The 22,737-nt window shown below is 38.3% G+C and overlaps 1 protein-coding gene across 1 annotated transcript in view; it reads right to left on the bottom strand.

Annotated features, from left to right (window-relative positions):
• The window catches only part of tnk2b (tyrosine kinase, non-receptor, 2b), a gene marked incomplete at its 3' end in the record, with an annotated part of 107,088 nt that extends 85,020 nt beyond the window's left edge, over positions 1-22,068 (bottom strand). Inside the window, exon 1 of the mRNA XM_079820281.1 lies at positions 21,881-22,068. The remainder of the gene's footprint in view (positions 1-21,880) is intronic.
• Between the last annotated feature and the right edge of the window lie 669 nt (positions 22,069-22,737).

The following is a 22,737-nucleotide window of genomic DNA, read 5'->3' on the forward strand; positions in this document are numbered from 1 at the left end:
AGAGAGGGAGAGAGGGAGAGAGGGGGAGAGGGGGAGGGAGAGGGAGAGAGGGGGAGAGGGAGAGAGGGGGAGAGGGAGAGAGGGGGAGAGGGAGAGGGAGAGGGGTAGCCTGACGTTGTCATACTCAATTCTAGTCAGAATATGAGTCTGATACTGCTCCGTTGGGCTGTGATTATGGGGCGTGTTTCAACCGAACCAGGAAAGACCTGAATTGGATAGACCTACAACCAATCAGAGCAATGGAGCAACGCATAACGTTAGTTGTCAAATGTCAACAGAACTCAACTGCACTGTGTTGCCATGTCCGTGGGTTGAAGCGACCCCAATTATGTGATATACAGACCCAGGAATGCGATTTTTAGCTGCCAGCCCTGCCAAAATAACACATATTTTACCCCCCAAATGCCTTTTTTCCCGGAGACTCTTTTACTCTGTTTATTATTATTATAATCATCAGCTACAATGACCCTCCAATAAATGAAAACAGATACGTTTTTATTGTACATTGAATGGTACAATATATATTTCAGTTATTTCTTTGAGCTAAGCCGAACTTTTATTGTGACAGGTTGCACTAACCAACAATGAGTTTCAGTCAGTGTATTTGATGATTATTCTTTATAAAATTATAAAATGCTCATTAAGTTCTCTCTCAGAGCAGCTCTGGATATATTCATGCGTTCACATATAGTGAGCAAGACGGCTGACGCTTTAAACACCATGATGGTTCTCAAGTGCACGCGCACTTGAGTATGTACTACTAGACGAAACGGCACTGCTCATTCACAAACATATTAGACAAGCAGAATATAGATTCACAGTATATAGCAGTCTTTTAGCGCTGTATATTCATAGACAAACGCATATCGCGATCTGATTTATTGTAAGGCAATATTTTTTATTTATTCATTCATCTATCAAATCACGCATACGTGACATCAGTGTGATACCTAAATTCCATTTTCATGACTGGATTTCGGGATTCAACCTGCATCACGGAAATAAAATGGCCTTAAGTTATAAACAGAACAGGCTACCTTTATCTTCATAGATGGATGGTGTTCACGAATATGGGAGAACATGTTCGACGTAATTCCTCCTTTTGCAGCCACTCTTCGTCCACATTTCTTGCAAACTGGATAATCATCTACAAGGACAACCCTGCATTTGTTTTTCGGATCCCAAAATATTCCCATACTGCAGACTTTAACTTTTTTTTCAGCGGGGATAGAGATTAGAATTTGTAGCCTCTGGCACTGACATTTTCTCAGCTGTACATGTATGAGTGGAGTCTAAGCAGTCATGTGGAATGAAGTTGCATATGCGCAATAGCGCAAGTGAGATCTGCTTTCACCCCACCCCCCAATCACCCCACCCCCCCACCCCCACCCCCCAAAACCGTGTATAAGCAAATGCTCACGATATGATAATCGTACATGTCAATATCGCAATAAACCGTCATACCTGGACTAGGGTTGCAACGGTATACCAGTATGTTTTTTTTCTATTGAGGGCATTTCATCTAGGCTTCCTTTGTAATGTTTTCCTCATAACAGAATTGTCAGGGTCACACGCTGCAGTCTCAGTGCTGTAAGCTATGAGAGAAACATTTTCCACCCAGGTGTGAACAATATGGTACACTCTGTTCCTCTGACAACCATCACTGACACACTACCAAGCAAGCCACTTTCCATTTCCCTCTCATCTAGCCAGAAGTTTTCATATGTAAATATCTGCGTCCTGCCTTTCCCAGGAAAGCTCATTTGAAACCACCCCAACTATCAGTTAAAAAATTGGTCAACAGGATGCCAGCAACTGGCACTCATTCCCATGATTCTTCAGTGCAGTTGTTTTTCTTTTTTATAAAATATATTTTCACTAAAGGCATGGTTGAGACTGTGTGCTGGCCTGTGACTGCCCTTCCCATATACACATGCTAAATTACATACTACCAGGGCTAGAGGTAAATTTACTGGGGGGGGGGGGGGGGGGGGGTCTCTAGTTGGGAATATTTGCTTTTATATAGTTTATCTTACACTGATCAGGCATAACATTATGACCTAATATTGTCTTTTGGGATGTCTGCCTTTACATGCACATTAATTTTAAAGACATTACATTCTTAATCCATAGGGATTAATATGGAGTTGGCCCCACTCTTCTGGGAAGGCTTTCCACAAGGTTTAGGATTGTGTTTATGTGAATTTTTGACCATACTTCTAGAAGCGCATTTGTGAGGTCAGGCGAGAAGGCCTGGCTTGCAGTCTCTGCTCCAATTCATGCCAAAGGTGTTCTATCGGGTTGAGGTCAGGACTCTGTGCAGGACAGTTCCTCCACACCAAACTTGCTCATCCATGTCTTTATGGACCTTGCTTTGTGCACTGGCGCACAGTCATGTTGGAACAGGAAGGGGCCATCCCCAAACTGTTCCCACAAAGTTGGGAGCATGAAATTGTCCAAAATTTCTTGGTATGCTGAAGCATTAAGAGTTAATTTCACTGGAACTAAGGGGCCAAGCCAAACCCCTGAAAAACAACCCCACTCCATAATCCCCCCTCCACCAAACTTTAAACTTGGCACAATGCAGTCAGGCAAGTACCGTTCTCCTGGCAACTGCCAAACCCAGACTCGTCCATCAGATTGCCAGACAGAGAAACGTGATTCGTCACTCCAGAGTACACGTCTCTACTGCTCTAGAGTCCAATGGCACCGTGCTTTACACCACTGCATCTGACGCTTTGCATTGCACTTGGTGATGTAAGGCTTGGATGCAGCTGCTCGGCCATGAAAATAGGGCTGAACGATACATCGAATTTTCATCGTCATCGCGATATGAACTCGCTCGATGAACATCGCAACAGACAGCCTGACACGATGAATAAGGGAAAACAGTTTATTACATGCGTCAATCTGAGTAACGTATTCTGAATACTTGGATTACTTCCACATTGAATTGCATTTTATAAAAGTGTAGGAATGCGGCCATCAAATCCTGCTTACTAAACATATATTATAAAATATTTAGCTAACGTCAAACGGGGCCAACGGCTCTTGGGCTTGTAAATCAGCACATAGGAGAATGTAAAGTTGCACGTCAACTAAGCAGGAGCACCGGCGGTGGTCGGCCAAAACACTTTTTTTTTCTATGCAAATGCTGTTTTACGTGAACATTATGACATGAGTGAAGCACAAACTTTATTTACAAAATAAATAATAGGTTCGCAAAAACATCACAGCCATGGAAACACCGAACGAGAGAGGAAGCTTTGTGTGGTGAGCCAAATTTATGTTTGCTTGCGTTTTGCGATATGGTCACATGATTTTCCATGAATTTAACAATAGACTTACTCCATTTTATTCTACTGGACATGGAATCTCTTATTTATTTTCCCAAATCCTCATTTACGTCTCTCACAGGGGATTAAACGTTTCTTCCTTGTTTGATTTATTAAGGAGTAGGCTATATTCGCATAATTTACTATGGTAAAGTAGAAAACGGAGTAGGACAGATACATTTTACTTTAAATTATTTAACACAGTTTGTAAAAGCCTAAAGGTCTTGACCCTGCAGAAGATAATTTCGTTCTTCACATTTTACTACAACTATAAGTTTTGGAACATCAGGAGAAAACATGAAGATATTAGAAAACGATGCTTCTTTCCTGCATGTGTCATCCCTTTCAGCACAAAGAGGCCTATAGCGCACGTCTATGGGGAAATATAAACTATTTTTTTCTTTAACTAATATTAAATATTTAAAAAAAAATATAATATATATATATATATATATGTGCGTGCGTAGCCGCCACCCCCAACCACTGCGCCACTGCACAGTTGCACAGCAGTGTTATATTTCGTTCTCCCTTCTCTTTCTTTAATATGAAATGCTGTTTAAATTTCCAAGATAGAAACGCTTTCTTGCCCTGGCTCTGTTGTTCTGGCTCCATCTCCAGCTCTACCTCTAGCTCCCGCTGCTCCTCTTCCGACTCCATTGTGACTGATCAAGCAAACCATGCATTTTTTCGTTTTCATATTGGGGCTTCTGAGAAATGCATTGAGTTGCCTTAATTTATTTAGAGAGTAAATAAACTAATGAAACAGAGGTATCGTAAATGTAATCAATTGATTTCAACAATGTAACTGTATTCTAAATATCAACTATTTAAATTGTAACTGTAACGGAATACAGTTACTCATAATATGTATTCTGAATACGTAATGCCGGTACATGTTTTCCATTACTGCCCAACACTGAACACGACCTATTAAAGCACTAAGACATGGGAACAGTATAGCTAACATTCACATTTGAATATTTAATCGCAAGTCATATCGTCATCGCAATATTAAACAATGTTATCGCACATTGCAGCTTTTCCTCATATCGTGCAGCCCTACATGAAAACCCATTCCATGAAGCTCTCTACGCACTGTTCTTGTGCTAATCTGAAGGCCACACAAAATTTGGAGGTCTGTAGCTACTGACTCTGCAGAAAGTTGGCGACTTCTGCGCCTCAGCATGTGCTGACCCCACTCTGTGATTTTACGTGGCCTACCACTTCGTGGTGGAGTTGCTGTTGCTCCCAGTTGCTTCCACTTTGGTATAATACCACTAACAGCTGACCTTGGAATATTTAGCAGTGAGGACATTTCATGATGGACTTATTGTGGCAACCTATCACGGTATCACGCTTGAATTCACTGAGCTCCTGAGAGCGACTCATTCTTTCACAAATATTTGTAGAAGCAGTCTGCATGCCTAGGTGCTTGATTTTATACACCTGTGGCCATGGAAGTGAGTGGAACACCTGAATTCAATGATTTGGAGGGCTGTCCCAATGCTTTTGGCAATATTTCAGTCCTTACAGACAATTTCTTTCATAGTAAATCAAACAAAAAAATATACACCAAAAAAATACATAAATACAGGCACATGAGAGGTCAATAAACAACATGAATTTATGAATTGTGTGTAGCACAAACTCTTCATTCAACAGAATCTCTGCTTGCAGATAATTACCTGTGTACATTTTGGCCAAATTAAAGATACGTTGGGTAAGAATCTGTATATGTGGTGCATGCAGAATTTAACAGGTCACACAAACCTTTTAAATACATTCATCTTCAGGTTAAATAAAAACTGTAGAATGTTTTGGATGGTGGCCACTCAGTTTAGTGCTTTGATCAACCATTATTAAACTTCACTTGTTTCATTACTGGATGAATCAGCTCTTGAATGAATGATTCAAAGACAAATGCATTTTCTAAAAGGTCACTTGTTGCCACCTACTGATTTAACAATGTAATTGATACAATCTATTTGAAGCGTCAAGTTACTTTCAAAAGGTGATTTGCTCTATTTTGATCGCTACCATAGACATCATTGTTTATATCCGAACTATAAACTTCTATCCCAGTACTTCTGTGATTGAATTACTCTGTAACAGAAATAAATTATCATTATAGAAATAATGATAGTATAATGATACAAAGTACAATAAATAGACTGAAAATGCAGTACAGATATTATCATTAAATCAAATCTTCATCCTGGTCACCCCCATCTACACTCAAATAAAAAAACAGAAGCTGTATTAGTGCCAGGTCAATATTCTCATCGGTCTCTTTCGGCATGTTTCTAAGCTTTGTTTGCAATTGCATCAGGACTTTCTCTCTCTCGGAGCAGATGGCTGAAGCATCAACAGCAATGTCATTAAATCCCACTTCACCCACATACCCTCCCCCCCCACCCACTGTTAGGGGATATTCTCCTGTTGCCGGGCCATAACCGCACACGTCAACGCGACACACAGACCAGCGTTCACCGCTACACAGTCTTCATTCATAGACAAAATCACCACCACACAAGCACAGTACTATTTTTTAATCGAAATCAGTCCAGTTAAACCCAGCCTGTTGATTCAGAGTCATGGACTTACAGAAGCAACGAGTCTTAATGACATGATCAAAGTCACAATTATTTAACAAAAAGCCTTGTTACACAGCTCATTGTTTAACACCACATGAACTCCTCACCTAACACCAAGTAGCAGCTGAAACAAAGGGGAAAAGATGAAAGAAAGTTGAGAGCGATGGGAAAGAGAGAAAGTGGGTGTATGTTGCAGTCCATCACCATGGTGCTTTAAGCATTCTCTCAGATCAAGCTTTAAAACAGGGCTATATGATATCCCACAAGACCACTCACACAGGTATGGAAAATGGATTTAGAGCCTATAGCCTGACCTGCAAACTAAACAGGGACTGTTACAGCTATGCAAAGACTAATACAACATCCACACTCACATGAAATCTGATTTCCAGAGGCTGCATGTTACAATGGAGATTCATTTTCTATATGTAGTCGTGTATATTAAAACACACACATGCAAAATCAAGCCCCATCCAGTGGAGAGGAAAGGACTGCTTTTTTTGATTACTCCTCTGCATATGCCACAGATGAGGCCAGTGGCCAGATTGTTTGCTGATGATACTCAGCAGCACAATTTTAGATGTCTTTGTGTCAGTATCACCCTACATGTACTGTACTGCACTTCTACTTCATGCCACTTTGCATCTCTAATGCTGACATGCTTTTCTCAATTATTACCACTGACTGTATGCAGATGTAACTCTGATGAAACCCTTTACCTAACCGAGGCTTGTATTATTTTTCCTAGCAAATAAAAAAAAATTGGCTATCAACAACTACTGTACCTAAACAGTAGTTGAGGGTACAAGTCAACAGTCACTAGTAATGAACGGAAATTAAAATTCTTGGCCAAAAAAACAAAAACAAAACAGAATAAAACAAAAAACAAAATATGGGACACATGAGCATATCTCATAAACATAACCAATAATGCTTCAAATAAAATTAAAAATGACTAAAACTATATGAATATTATAATATTTTACACACTTTTTCCTTCAGGAATTACTACAGTAACATCTTTTGCAATAAAGGAACTCACATTGTGTGTTTTTTAGTCATCCCATCATGATTAAAAAAAACTCTCCATATGAAAGGTGAATGGAGCCATCTGAGGCAGAGATGTTAAACAACCCATCACCATCATCATCATCATCATCAGAATATCAGAACATCTCTATCAGAACTGTTTTTTAAGAAGAGATAGCTACTGTAGAAACACAACTGAATAATAAGCTTTCACCTAGATTATTCACTGACAATCAGCAAGATGGATTATTCCAACTCTTGTTAACTAGGTTAAAGAATTTGACAGTGCAAATTCATTCTTAACACTTAATGTCATAGGAAACAGACAGAATCACAGAATACATACTGTTAGCTTAGAATGACATTATGGGGCTGTTCATGTTTCAAAAGATCTGTGAACTTTTTTAAATTCAGATCTAAAATTCACAGACCCCCAATGTTTTACTAAGGTTAATTGTTGGTCTATGTATGAATTTGTCAGACAGATTTTTTTAAATGTCTGTTTTTCAGCATCTTGCATCAGGCACTTCATGTTTATCTTTGCATGCTAAGTATCATCATGGTACTTTTGGAAAATACTGTGGCACCGCCACTATTTTGAGGCCCCGTCAAGAAAAGTCCAGACTTAAAAAAAATCATGAATAGATCAGATTGGAAATCAGAGTAAATGATGTGCCCCCAATGTTTTACTAAGGTTAAGGTTAGTGGTTAGTATTGTTATGACCAATGAAATCAGCTGCAGTGGAGGGTTTGCTCTTTTTTGTTTGGGATTATACTGTGAAGCTGTATTGATTATTCATGTAATGTTGTAATTAGGGCTGTCACGATATCAGATTTTTCACACTAGAGGTGGTGGCCAAAATAATTCATGGTAATGATATAAATCGCAATATCTAAAGAAATTCAAAAACAAAAAAACAACCAAAGTGAAAACAAATCCACAAATGTATAAAAATAGATTACACTATAAATTCAGAACATTAATGAAGTGATAAAAGTATGCAAAACCAAGCAGGAGATAAAACAGGTCACCACGTAATAAAATCCATTCTTAAAATAAAGAATGACTTTTGACAAAGGGACCCAGGGGAAGAAGAAAAAAATCCCAACAACCAATCATAGCCTAACACGACCCATTAACCCTACTTCCCCGAAAGCTTTACAGTTACCTTTAGCCACAGACAGGGGTGCATGGGATAGGAATCCAGGATAAACACGCACATTGTGAGTGTGTGTGCAGGCAGGCTGACTAATCTCTGCTTTTGTGGCATCTTTCTAGAAAGCCCCGTGCAGCCATGTGAGCCAGGCTGGCATCAAGGCAGTGTGTGTGTGTGTGTAACAGGTGTGGTTTAAGAGGGTATGCGAGGCGAGAGGATTACTGATCTCTAGTGAAGAGTGGAGGGGACAGGGTGACCCAGGTGTATCCTGGGGTCATTAAACAAATCCACTGAGCCTGGAGTGATGACATCCAGCTGCATCACGCTTGAGGGCAGTGAGATAGTGTCAGAGCGAATGACAGACTATTAGCAATGTACTGTAAAAAAATGGCCTTTAAAAAACATAGTTCATTCTATTGCAAATGTTTAGTTGCAGTCCAGAGCACTGCAACACTTGTTTTCTCTAGCCTGAGAAAGGTTGACAGCCCTAACATTAGTAACTGACAGGAATGAAAAACCTGCAAAGCATGCCTCATGTCAACAGGACTACACACTAACTAGTTGTTGACTGTGGTTCTGTGCATACAGTCTCGCTCTCACTCAAATTCAGTTGTGAGATTGAACATTTAATCTTAATCTTAAATTACTTCTTTAATGACCAAACTATATTGAACATAAGTATTTTAGTACTACAAATAGTGGATAATGATAACTGCTGTACTTCAGACAATTGCCTGAAGGAGGCAGCAAAGCAAAATGAAACAAGCCTAAAACAAGTTAAGTCACCTTTATTTGTATAACACTTTATACAATACAGATCGTTTCAAAGCAGCTTTACAGTGAAAACAGGAAAATTTTGAATTTCGGCTGTTGTTCAGCTGAAGTAAATTCAGTGTTTATTCAGCAAAGGGCTGTGAAGTTTTATACTGTCGGAAACTGTCAAGACTTTTTTCCATAAAACTTCTCACAAATGTTAAGATGTAAAAGATCTTTAACAAAATCTATATATCTTACATGTGATTTGGTGCTTTGTTACTATGTTATATCAATACGTTATACATTTTTAATGTGGCTAATTCCATCCAAAAATGTAACTGTGGTGTGTTTCACAGGAAATAAAATACACTCACACACAGGCACTCACACCTGTGAAATACACTGAATCACAGCTAAGCCTGTCCTAAACTTGGGTGTCAACCAGGCACATTCTAAAAATAGATAATCAGTAAGACATTAGAGGCTGTTACACTAAAATCTCAATTCAGGGTTTGTAAACCTCTGGGGTAGGGATGGAACGATTACCGGTTTCACGATAAACCACGATACAATGTACTGTTGGTTAGTAATATCATTTAAAATTTAATTATCATTAAAACCGTGTTTGATTGTCACGATTTTAAAAACTTCCGGTAAATTCTGTCCAGTCAGCATCAGTCTAGCGAAGGCGCAGCGCGCAACATTGTTTTTTTTTAATGAGAAGACATGGTAGAAGGCGGTGACAGCGCCGGGAGATTTTTCAGCCCTTGTCATATTTTGGCTTTTACAAAAGTCCTGAGGGAAACTTAAAGCGTTAGTTCACCCAAAAATGAAAATTCTGATTTATATAGTGATGACGATTTCAAAACACGGCATCATGAAGCTTCGAAGCGTTATGAATCAGTGAGTCGAATCATGATTCGGATCGCGTGTCAAACCGCCAAACTGCTGAAATTTAGCGATCCAAACTGCTGAATCGACTCACTGATTCATTACGCTTCGAAGCTTCATGATGCCGTGTTTTGAAATCGTCATCACTATATAAGTCGTTATTTAGGTTTTTTTTGCGCACAAAAACTATTCTCGTCACTCCATAAAGTTATTGTAGAACCACTGTAGTGAGATGGACTTTGTAACGACGTCTTTAGTACCTTTTAAGGGTCTTGAGAGTATACCGTGCATTGTGCCAATGGAGGCCTTTCAGAGCCATCAGATTTCAACTAAAATATCTTCATTTGTGTTCCGAAGATGAACGGAGGTCTTACGGGTGTCGAACGACATGAGGGTAAGTAATTAATGACAGAATTTTCATTTTTGGGTGAACTAACCCTTTAATCGAGGATGGTCACCCCAGTCTGCAGAACATGCAAAAAATAAAGTCACTGCTATAGGGGCAAACACTTAAAATCTGCCGAATCGTCTTCGTGACCATCACACACTGATGTATAGCGAACGCCAGGCAAGTGGACTTTGACCTCAATACCAAAACTACGTCTGGGAAGTAAATGGACACAAAGTTTTGAGTTTAAATATTTTAAATCACACTCACTTGAAATTAACGTGAAGCTTCCGTGAAGAAAAGTTTGCAGCAAGTGGCTTTGAGCCAAAGATGAACGAACAAGTTCAGATAAGACTAGGGTGACATTTAAGGGATAATAATGTATATTCATTGTACACTTATTACACAGATTTCCTTTAACACATAAACAATTACGGGGACATATTGAATTGAGATTAATGTTTTACATCTTACCTGTTTATAAATCCATTTTGTACAGTGTACAAAACAATCGTCCAGAAAAGATGATTTCAAGAAGTTATAGCAATAATGGTAACACTTTTCAATAAGATGGTTAACTGCATTAGTTAACATGAACTAACCATGAACAACACCTCTGTTCAGCATTAGTAAATCTTTGTTAACGTTAGTTCAAAAAAATACAGCTGCTCATGGTTTGTTCATGTTAGTTCAGTGCATTAACTATTGTTAGCAAGATTTAATAATGCATTAGTAAATGTTGAAATTAACATTAACAAAGATAAATAAATGCTTTATAAGTGCAGTTCATTATTAGTTCATGTTAACTAATGTAGTTAATGTTAACTAATTAACCTTATTGTAAAGTGTTAACGTAATAATTATAGTAGTATTAATAGTAAAGTCCTCTGATTTCATTTTCAAGACAATCAAAAACAGAGACAAGTTGCATTTGAATGAAACAAGAGAGTGTCCGTTGTGATGAAAGTAAATAATTTAAGTAGGGCTTGATGCTTCTAAAAGAAAATTGTATGTGCTCCTTGGGCAAAAAGTGGAGTGCATAAAAAAAAATTAAGGGGAGACATTTAAGAGCAAAAAGATTCAATTGAATTACAAAGACTACACCGTTTTTAAATATTTTTTGCTTCAAACTATTAATTATAGAATTATGTATATTCTATAAGGGTGGGTGATACAGCTAAAAAAAAATATCATGATAAAAAAATTTATATCAGTTTATATCAATAATTATCACGATAAATGTCAAATTTTTATTTCTTCCAAGTTTAAAGCCAGATTTTGAAGTGAAAGATGTAGAAACCAGACAGTTAATTGTGGTTTTATCATCAGAACTAGACTGGGTAAACCCAGCCTGATCTGCCGGCGATATGATTTCGCCCTGCAACTCAGTCTGGAAACCTGTACATACATTTGTACTGCTTCTGTTACACTTTTGCGGGAACCAATTACAGACTGGCTTATCCACCTGGTGCGCTATTGGCAGGTTTAACACGATGACGTTGATCACGCCTCTTGTGGTCTGATTGGTTGAAGGACTATCAAATTGCATACAGAGTCATTTGAATTTTGCTCGTTTATCACATATCTTGAGGTCTGATTGGTTGAAGGACTATCCAATTGCGTACAGAGTCATTTGAAATTATGCTCGTTTATTACGCCTCTTGTGCAGTAGAAAATACAAAGCAGACTCCCCAGACCAATGTTCAATCTTAAATTGAGCTTGGTCTGGTGATAGCCAGACAACATCAGAACATGACAAACGTGCCAAACATTTCAAATGTTTGTCTGTTAGAAATGCACATTTGACAGTAGCTTGAGTTGGGATGCAGATAAATTTTTTCATTAACAAAAACCGTAACAACCTAATTTTTACAGGGTAAAATTTGGTTTTCCATTGTATTTAGAACTTGTTAACCGCAGGTAAAACCACACATTGCACCTTATCATTATCATTTTAATCGCCAGGCCTACACTTCCAAGATCCATGAAAGGCACTTAAAACGTTGTTACAAAGTCTATCTCACCACAGTGGCTCTACAATAAGTTTACGATGCGACGACAATAGTTTTTGTGCGCAAAAAAAAAAATCAAAATAACACCTTTAACCAACTTGTTCTCGACTTCCGTGTATGCCTCCACGACGCATGCGCGAGAATATGACGCAGATCCGGCGTTCGGACATATGACCCAGAAGCGATTTGTTTACGAGCAGAGGAAGACGCGCGTGTCTAAGCTGTTGGATTCTACATTGATCGTGCTTTAGGTCTCGGCGTAGTTCTCAAAATGGGGTTAAAGTGTGCATTTCATGGATTCCCGAACGCCGGCGCTACGTCATATTCTCGCGCATGCGTCGTGGAGGCACACACGGAAGTCGAGAACAAGTTGGTTAAAGGTGTTATTTTGATTTTTTTTTTGCGCACAAAAACTATTGTCGTCGCATCGTAAACTTATTGTAGAGCCACTGTGGTGAGATAGACTTTGTAACGACGTTTTAAGTGCCTTTCATGGATCTTGGAAGTGTCAATGTACTGAATGCCAATGGAGGCCTGTGTGAAGCCTTTCTCAGCCAGCAGCTTTCAACTAAAATATCTTCATTTGTGTTCCGAATATGAACGGAGGTCTTACGGGTGTCCAACAACATGAGGGTGAATAATTAATGACAGAATTTTCATTTTTGGGTGAACTAACCCTTTAAATGAATTCAATTATAACTAAAAGTTTATTGGAGATATTGCTTTAAACTATACATGGAGCCCTTACTTGCACATTACTATTAAAGGTTAACAACAGAGCCCAAACTATTAGCCTAAATCAGTTGCTATTCATTTTTAGATATAATAATCAACTCTCAAATAACATATTGTATGCAAACATGTAAACTTCACATAAGGCAGTTTTTGCATTAACTTCTAAATCTAATAATGAAATTTGTTTTTCTCCAATTTGTTGTTGAAATATAATCATTTATACACAGTGCCTGTCAATTTCATGACAGATTTATTTAAACATACAAGACAAGACATCACTAACAGGTTAAGTAGAATATAATATATTGGCTAATATAGGTCATATATTTAGCGAAAGAGTTCGTCGCTCTACTGAACACACAGCTGTGGACATTGAATGACTTCTGAGGTAACGTTAAATGTGATGCTACGTGACATTGTTTACAATCCGTTTTGTTGTCTTTCCGCGGTTGAAACACTGATTGAGCGATTACACGACCTATGATATGTTTCAGTAAGTTGTAATGTATCCTCAACATACCTTAAGATATTTGATTCATGTTTATTCTTTAGGAAGAGATGATCGCATTCACAGATGATCGCGTTCACGCGCTGGCGCTTGAATCGATCCGTCTATACAGTGATCAGTCACATCCCATTAAAGAGCGTCAAAACGGCATTTATCCTTTGAATTTTGTGATAAAATGGACTGAATACTTAATATGTTCGTATGGGAACTAGGATTGAAGTGTTCTGCGCTTAAAACAAGCCGACTGTGAACTGTTAAAGATTGCATTCGAAACCGTTTCGGTACACGCGTGCACCGAACCGAGAGCCCTGTACACTGTAAAAAATGTATAATCTTCCCAACTCAAAATTTTCTAGTGACTGGTCACATCTAAAATTTTCAATTGGCCAAATTGAATTTCTGTGAATTGAATTTTATCCATTGTGGCAGCAGCCTGTTAACATGGGCTCAATTAGAAATAATATGTTGAGCCAATGGAAAAATGTAATTTACCAACACTGTAAAAAATGTCAGGCCTCTCCAATTAAAAATTTTCTAGTGACCGATCACATCTAAATTTTTCAATTTGGCCAACTAAAAAATTTAGATGTGATCAGTCACTAGAAAATTTTTAATTGGAGAAATGTTTTACAGTGAAACTGTGTGGTTGGTCCAATTAAATATTTTAAATTGTAGTAACAAATAAAAATAAAAACTAACATTAATGACAAAGCTCCCCTGCATCACATCTGGCAAGAGACAGAACAGAAGTTTCTTCATTATATAATGAGGATGAGACGAATGAATGGACATAAGAAAATCACGAACTTGACGTGTTTGATATTAAAAGGCAATAACTTAAGCCCTGAAAGAGGCCGACGCCAAACACACAGTGTTCAACAGTCGCATGCCGCGCATATCACACAAATGACTTAATTTCCTTATTATCTATTGTTTTAGACATAGAAGACATGAGGAAAATAAAACTATTAGCTACAGGCTACCGTTAGATAATTATGTGGTAAACGAGAACACACTCATGAAACCAATGAATGCATGAACTCGTGATTCTACAAAATGTCTTTTAAACTTCATACCCGGTCATAAAGCAAAACTCTGTAGAATAATTTCAGTGCTAAATACTCACCAACGTCTTTGTGAGATGAATATCTCTCTATTCTCTTGGGAATGTCTGTTTCGGTCTTCAGCACCTGCTGGTTCGGCTCCGCTCGCGCTGCCGCTCCCGCGTCTCCGCATTTGAAATCGCCACAGGAACGGTTTTCTTCAAGTGCATTTTGCGCATGCCTATACCGTTTTTCGGACGTAGGACTTGTTCAGCCAACATGGATTTTTCACTTCGACTTCATAGATTGACTGAGCACAATTAAATATGTTCGGTGAATATACAATTTTAATTTTGAGTGAAGACCTTAAGCTATGATTAGTACAATGCATCTTTTTGCATGGCGATAATTATTTGGAAGTCATTTATTGGGCCAATATGTAATGATCAATTTGCACAATTTTTCACCCCAATTTTTTTTTACAGTATACCAAAACGGTTAGATACGAATACGTGTACCGTTACACCCCTAATGTTGAGTATAATAGTATTTAAGATGTATGCAGAACATAATATAACACTGTTAGTTAAATGGAACTACTCAAGTATTCTTGCGATTAAATCTTAAGTAAGATTAACTAGAATTGGCATTTAAACTAACTTGGTATTACTTAATTCACTTTATTGAGGTGTTAGCTTTCTTTACTTTTAGCTGAATATTAAATTAACTTTAGTTTTCCCTTTAAGTTTGCTTTGCAAAAATAAGGCAATCGGTTTCCAAACTTTTTTCAAGTAAACTGAACTTGTTAGAATTTACAGTGTATTTAATACTGAAAACGGAAAACATTTTAAATATCCACAATAAATATTAGGGCTGAACGATTAATTGCATTTGCGATAATATCGCGATATGATAAAACACGATTTCCTAACCGCAAAGGCTGCGATTAAAGTCTGGTCACGTGACACGCGAGAGTAAAGTCTGCAGAAGCAACTTGGCACGTTACACATGCCTGGCCTAAAAGTGGAAAAAAACTGTTTGTGTTTGATCTATCTAATATTGTGTTGTTCATACTATAGGCTACAATAGAGGTGGGAGAAAAGATTCTTCTCCAATGATTCTGGATCGATTCTGAGCTTAGATTTTAACTGCAGGTGCGTGGTGGCGCTGCGTGTGTTTTAGAAACACCCGTATTCTGATTGCTTCCATTATCTCTCTCTTTCTCTCTCTCTCTCTCACTCTCACACATACACACACACACACACACACACACAATCACACACGAACCATAAAATAATATTTCATAACGTCCGGAACGGTTGACGGCGCGAATCGCAATGACATTCGCAGGCTTCTTTGCACAGGATATGCGCTGTGAGAAACTTAGCTTTGATGTCACGCTTTCAGAGTGTGTTCTCGCCCGCCGGTATTTTCCTTACAAACGCTCAACGAAGGCTTCATTCATGTCGTTAGGAATGCAGTGTGCTTGTATATTAAAAAATAAGTAACTCACTGACAGAAGGTTTTCCATTTCAAATGCTCACGCGGCGCTTTGTGAAGAGTGCTCGCGAGCACGCGTCTGTGCGCGTCTCAAAATGCTTTTATGACGCAAAATTAATGTAAACACCGTCAGTAATGTCTTAATGAATTAATCAGACAGGGCAAAAACATCTTATATTTCAAAAGAGATCTGCATTAGTGTGAATGCAGGTCTCCCGCTGTCTATGATGATGTCATGTTTAAAGGGGTGGTAAACCACGATTTCACTATTCTAACTTTAGCTAACGTGTAATGTTGCTGCTTGAGCATAAACAACATCTGCAAAGTTACAACGTTCAAAGTTTAAAGCAAAGGGAGATATTTGCTTTTAAAGAAATCAGTTTCTAAGGACTACAGCAAACGGCCGCTAGGGACTACTACACATTCACCCAGGTTTTGCTGACATCACCAGGCCCAATATTTACATAAACCCCTCCTCCGGGGAATATGAAATAAGGGGGGCGAGGCAATTTTGTATCGCCGCGGGGAAGCGTTAGTAGGCTGTGTTTTTGCCGCAATGCCGAAGAAACGCTGTTATTTTCATCCGGATTGCAGGTCTGGGGTACTTGCTCTGTTCAGCAGTCCTTGGGACGGGGGTGCGTTGCAGAGCGTTTAACATACAGCATGTTGTATGCACGTGTGTTTGAGTCAGCGGGGAATCAGGCGCGCGCAGGGCTCCCTGCATCCACCGTCTTCGCGATTTCAATACCAGATTTGCACAACGTCAGCTGCGTGAAAAAAACACTGCCGGTGCGTGGATGCACGACGTGCGCTCTGCACATTTCACGGAGGACAACACAATCTTCCACAAACTTCGCGAGTTCAATACAGGATATGCACAACGGCTTGTCCTGAAAGCTGGATTTACAAACAGAAGCTGTTTACGGGCCACAACCTGTAAGTCTGATTTATTTTTCATCGATGTGTTTTCCTGTAATAGGTTGTAGCAAGGAAGTAAACAGATGACAACGCTGTTCTGCAAACCAGTCTGTTAAATGCTTATTCATACTTAACGTTATCCGACGAACACCTATCGTTACAAACACTAACGTTAAAATCTCAACAGCGAACCTGGCATTAGTGTAAATGATTCTTTAATTAGAGCTTTTATGTATTGTTTATCTACAGGCATGCTAAACATGGTTCTGTGTGTGATTTGGCTAACTTACTAGTTAAAGCCAGTGCTTAGTGTTTGTTTTGGGTTAGTTCTTGCGACAGATATTTGGCTATAATCGTTCTAAAAATACAAAAGTTAAAGTGCCATTCAGTAGCGATCATTATAGATCTGCAGTCTTTACTCTCGAGGACTGAACAGGTTCTGCTCGATCATCTTCACTCAAATGTTCTGGGTCTGATTCGGGCGGTAAGGGGCGTGACGTTTCCGACAACCGTGCACTAGGCGTTTAGCGAATCACAACACACTGGGCCAGCTAACCAATCAGAGCCCACTGCGTATTTTTGAGGGACTGGCTTCATACAACCCGGAAAGCATCAGACCGTTTTACAAGGAGGGACAGAGCAGTGTAGAATAAAGGTCAAATATATGAAAAATAAGGCAATTTTGTTTTAAAACGAAGCATGAACACATTGCACCCCACAAACACAATCAAGCCTTCAAAAGAATGTGTTTTACCACCCCTTTAATAATCAAACAACAGTAAAGCTGAGAAAGAGAAAAATCACTCACAGTTCAGACACTCTTAAATACTGAAAGCACTCTTTGTTCATTGCTTGTAATATGTTTTTTGTTCCTCTTTATGATTTACTAGCTTATGTTTTGCAGCTATATTAGTTTATATATTTAAAATTATTAACATGCAATTGTTTTAATTAAAATGTTATGTCCTAGTTATTTTAAAAAGCTTATAATTACATATATCATAATAAAAAACATTTCAAGTTTTTAATAAATTAATAAGATTAATTAATAAGGAAAAAGTTCAAGAATTGTTTTGGAATCGGATCGTGACTCCCAGAATCGGAATCGGATCGTGAGGTACCAATTAAAGATTTCCACCATTACTATACAATGATGTATTGTTGAATAATACATAAGATAAAGAGTTTAAAAAATAATCGCATATTAAATCGCAATATTGGTTAAAAAAAAAAAAAAAAAAAAAAAAAAAAAAAACGCAATTAGATTTTTTTCCAAAATCGTTCAGCCCTAATAAATATACAAAACAACCAAAACAAAAAAAGCAGTGGACTCTCAGTCTGTTAATAAACAAATGCACTTGAATAAACAGCTGGAAAACTGCAATGGATGATTGTGTTTTAGGTAATGCTGGGAATCAATAAAAAAAAATTTAACTAATTAATCGATTTTTTTTCTGTAATTAATCACGATTAATACGTTTTTAATGTTTTGATATTGTAATAATTTCAGTTACTCTCCAAATTAATGTAGAAAAAAATGTATTGACAGCATATTTTAAATGTGTTGTATTGTCAATATGTTGTTTTTATGAATGAAGGCCAGTATCACTGATACTAATGTCTCTATGAAACATTAATGATGTTACATTGCGATGTCAGCACAGGCTTTACAAACAGACTTTTACCATATGGATTCGACAGCACCGCCACAAACAGTGAGTAACAGTGTTCATTAATGCCTGATCTGTGATCAGTGATTTCTGATGTGTAGCCAAATATTCAAGTTCACACTGACTTTCTTTCTAAATCGTTTATGCATCCGTGAATCAAGTCAGTGACTAAACAATCAACTTCACATCGTTTCTCTTAGTAGCATGAAACAAATCTGTAATTTAAATTGTGATTAGATGCTAGATTAGCGATCTAGCATCTAATAGACAAAGCTCTCTGATTACTGTAAACCATTTTTTCAGATTAAAAATAAATAAATACTGGCTTATAGATATTGCCTTTTGGTATATTTTTGTTACATTTTTATGGTAATTATGTAATGTAAAGAACTATTGTTTTAACAGGGTACTAAATATTCACAAATTATTCATTATACAGTGAACATTTCTGCATAACAGTATGCATATCAGGATACTTAATAGGGATGTATTTTCTACGTTTTTCTATTTGGATAAAAAAATATATATATATTTATTTTAATAATAATATTATTTCATTTCCTGCCCAATGATGTCCTAAAAACAATGTTGATATTGAAGGCTATAAACAAATACAGTAAATGTAATGTAGGCATGTAATAATAATTTTGTTTTTTAATTACTAAAACTAGAAAACAACTAACTAAAAACTAGAACTAAAAATGAAAACAAAAGCATATTAGCCTATATTTGATTACCCCATTATAATGGTCACTTCCATAAAAACATACATACATACTTGTAGGTTTAAAATTCCACATATGGCACATTTATTGTCCAATAACAAATATTTTAGAAATATGTATACTTTAGTCAGAATCACAACAGTGGGCGTTTTCACTGAAGTCTCACAGCAGACACGCCCCTTGAAACAGAGCATTCAAGCCAGAGACCTAATATCAGAATAGAAAAATGCCTTTTATTACTAAATTATGACATTTTATGATGTAAAAATCATACTAACAATATAAGTACACCTCAGGAAAGATAAAATATTTTTTAAAAATCCACGCCATGGGACCTTTAAAGTCTCAGCAGGTTCTTTAAGGGGTTTGGTTGACAAAAGTCTAATTTCAAGCAAAATACGGTTGTTGACATATATGTGAGCTCGCATTTGTGACTGTTGAAGTTAAAAGGCAAAAGCAGCACTGTAACTATGCATGAGTGTTAAACACACAAGGATGAGCTCATGGGCTTAGTGTTTACTCGACTGAGTTAAACCAGGTCCTTAGAGACACACCAAGGCAGGTGAGCAGACAGTCAGCTGACAGGAAGTGAGGGTTAGAGAGACATAAAAGGTGACACAATGTGAAGGACAAAACTTTGCATATTATGTTGAAAAGTTTTTTTCCCTGTTACTGTTGTTTTTAGTACTTTAACATGATTTTGTCTGTGGTGCATAGAAGGCATGAGTGCCACTTTTATGAATGGATTTTTGACCGTGTGGGTGGCTATCATTGCCATGTCATACTATATACAAAGTGGCTGTGTGCATGTGTGTGTAGGCGTGCTCTTCTGAAAACAGAGGTGTTCTCTGTAAGAAACCTGGCCTATTGCATCATCTCCTGCTCTGTTATGTGACACACAGCGAATTATCTTATAATCTGAGACATGCTCCCTTCCTCCTGACGTGATGCTGAAAAAAATTTGAAATAAATTGAGCTATTGAATTTCTCAGCCCAGTTTTTGAATCTCCTGTCTGGTGTCATAGATTTTCATCCTACATCCCAGTCTACCAAGGACCACATTATGAGCACTCCAGGAAGCCTTGTCACCACTGACATATGTCCTTGAGGTGGGGGAACTGTAATGCGATGCTGGTCCATTTGAAGAAGTGGACAGAGAAATGGGGTAGGGGGTGGACATGGGCAACACACAGGAAGTGACAGATAGAAGGGTTAAAATAACATCATCCTCTGGGCTCCTTCCTCATACCTCCACACAGAGCCCCAGAGTTGTCGGTCTTGGCTCTTCAGTCTCTCCAGGCATTCGCAACACCACTCCACAAGAAGCACGCTCGTGGCTATTTCCGCACACACAGACATACACTTCCTATGAGGTAAAAATAGCCACACTTCCCCTGATGTGAGCTAAACCCCCCAGCCTCTGCGAGCCTCCCTTCTGTTCTAAAAAAAACCCTCTGGAACATATTCTTATCAAGAGGCAGAGATGGTGTGAATGTCACTGATTGAGTTCATCACCTCGTTACAAAAAAAAACAACCCTAAGACCAACACTTTATCAGAATCAAAATCCCTATAAAAATGGGTCGAGAATTCCACTCATAAGCCAGGAGACATGAACTGTGCGACATATGCATAGGGTCTCAAATGCTCACACACGCCAAAGGCATTTAAGCAGGTGTATGTCAGAACAGCTCCACCTCCAGAGAAAAATCTAAAAGTGTCAGTAATGAACTCTGTAAAACCCTGTTCTAATTATAGTGCCGTTTGACTGAGATGGGAGCCATGCAGAGCAGATAAGCGTACAGTAATTACACTCAGCCAGAGATAATTTCCTCCCAGCAAACAGTGCTGAAAGCACAGACTGATGCTTTTCAATGACTGCAAAACTTTTGCACCATGACGATATGCCAAGCACTCGCTCACACACACACACACGCTTTGGGCTTCTCAGCCCAAAACAGCACTGTGCAGTCTTTGTGGTGTGTTATAAATAGTCAGATATATAGGACTGACATGTTTGCCTTCTGTTTATAAAGAAAACAGACGACCACAGTATTTTTTTTTGTATGACACAGAGTCACCATTATGGCCTGCAATAACACGACAAGCACACCCTTGGGTATATTGGCACAATGGAGGAGTGTAGTTCATCCAAATCAGGTAAAAGAGACGGATCTCGAAGCAACTACAGGGAGGCTTACATGGGGAGGCAGGTCAAGGCTACAGACCACACGGAGGGTGTTTGATTCTGGATAAAACGGACGAGCAGAGAGTCAAATGACGGAGTTCCAGGCACTTCAGTGCACAGTAATAAGATACAGAGCACTCACCTTCGTTGTCCACTTGACCCTCCGCACAGCTAATGATGGATGGGACAAGGGTAGAGAGCTGCGTGGCATGTGCGCAGTGCAGCGATACATATGCAAGAACACACATGCAGAGACACACAATAGTGCCTGCTGCAAATGCCAGTTCTCTCATAACTGAAGTCAAAACCAGCTTTCATTCAAAAACAAAATCGCTACAACAGAAAATACCCCCTAGACAAAAAACACACACCAACTCATTTTCAGGTAACGCACCTTTATGATGACATGAGCACAATGCAGAGTGCACTTACCAGCTGTCCGCTATGTAGGACGACTGTTGGTTACTTTAGCTTTATGGGCAGTGTGTGTGTGTGTGTGTTGCACAGCAATAGGTTCACACACAGCGCGCAGGCAGGCTGTCTGTGCAGTGGCTGACTTCACAGGCTGCTAAATCCATCACACCATCGTGCACATCTCCGTCCATGGGGATCCACTGCAACTAAAAAAAAAAGGATTAATACAGGACTCCAGACTAATATTTAAGGGCAATGGCACTGGTGTCACAAAATTCTACAGCACCTGATTTGAGAGCACCGAGGTGGCAAAGGGGGTATTAATAATATTACATATTTGTCTCTTGAAAATACAGATTTGACAGTAGCTTGAGCTTGAGTTGGGATGCGGATGTAAATTTATTTTCATTAACAAAAAACAGTAACATCTGTAAAAATTAACAACCTAACTTTGAAAAAAAATATGCTGACCGAGTTAGGATTATATTATAAAATTAACCATTGGTTTTCCATAGTATTGTACATTTGTAGATCATAACCCCAGGTAAAACCACGCATGGCACCTCATTAACATGGCTAACCTCGTGGAACAGTAGCCTAAAGACAAACCCAACTGACTGGCTTCTCTCCTGTATGATTTCACACGAGTCTCTTCAGATCTTACTGTACATGAATTATGAGTAGAGATTCACCAAATTAAATTTTCTTGGCCGATTCCAATTTCTTTGCAAGTGTGACCTGCCGATACAGATTTTTGCAGATTTTGATTTTATTTCAAAGAACTATAATTGACAGCATATACAAACAAAAATCTACTTTTCTGCAATGCAACATTTTATTTTCAATAAAATAAGAACAAATAAACACATTTCAAC

This window comes from Gobio gobio (assembly GCF_949357685.1).
Source record: "Gobio gobio genome assembly, chromosome: 6".
NCBI lineage: Eukaryota > Metazoa > Chordata > Actinopteri > Cypriniformes > Gobionidae > Gobio > Gobio gobio.